General features: G+C 25.7%; 1 protein-coding gene across 5 annotated transcripts in view; it reads left to right on the forward strand.

Moving 5' to 3' along the window:
- LOC106678871 (glutamate receptor ionotropic, kainate 2) overlaps positions 1-560 on the forward strand; it is a 676,475-nt gene that overhangs the window by 525,811 nt on the left and 150,104 nt on the right. The gene's annotated exons all lie outside the window — the stretch shown is intronic.

The following is a 560-nucleotide window of genomic DNA, read 5'->3' on the forward strand; positions in this document are numbered from 1 at the left end:
AAAAAATATTTTTTTATTTTATTTAATTATTATTGTCTCATTTTTTTCAATTTATTATTATTCGAAGATATTTTATGATGTTTTATTATTTCAATATTTTAAGGTTTTTTTTATTTTACTCTAATCTCACTTTCAGGTTATGTTATATTATTCTAAAAACTTGTCCCACAATAAATAAATAAAATTACATTATAGCTATTATAGTTATTTGAATATTATTATAATGTATATCTCTCAGGCAGACACTCCTACTTGAAAAAAAAAATCCTGCCAAAGAGTTTATATACATGGAGAGCTTAGAGACGCACGAACGTAACTGCATTTTCTTTTTTACGATATTCGGTGTAATTACATAATGGATGATAACCTACTTAATGTCTCTAGGTCATATGTCTACAAATATTTTATTAAAGGTTTTAGAGAAATGCATCTCTTATTATTGTATCTCTTTTTTTCTGATTATACCATGTATGTGTAATTTATATATGTCCAGTCACGGATTGATCAGTATGCTGTGTAATGTAGCAACCCGATGTATTTGGGCAGCATGAATGAATAAA

This window comes from Halyomorpha halys, unplaced genomic scaffold, assembly GCF_000696795.3.
Source record: "Halyomorpha halys isolate HHAL.00 unplaced genomic scaffold, Hhal_1.1 Scaffold165.1, whole genome shotgun sequence".
NCBI classification, from domain to species: Eukaryota; Metazoa; Arthropoda; class Insecta; order Hemiptera; family Pentatomidae; genus Halyomorpha; species Halyomorpha halys.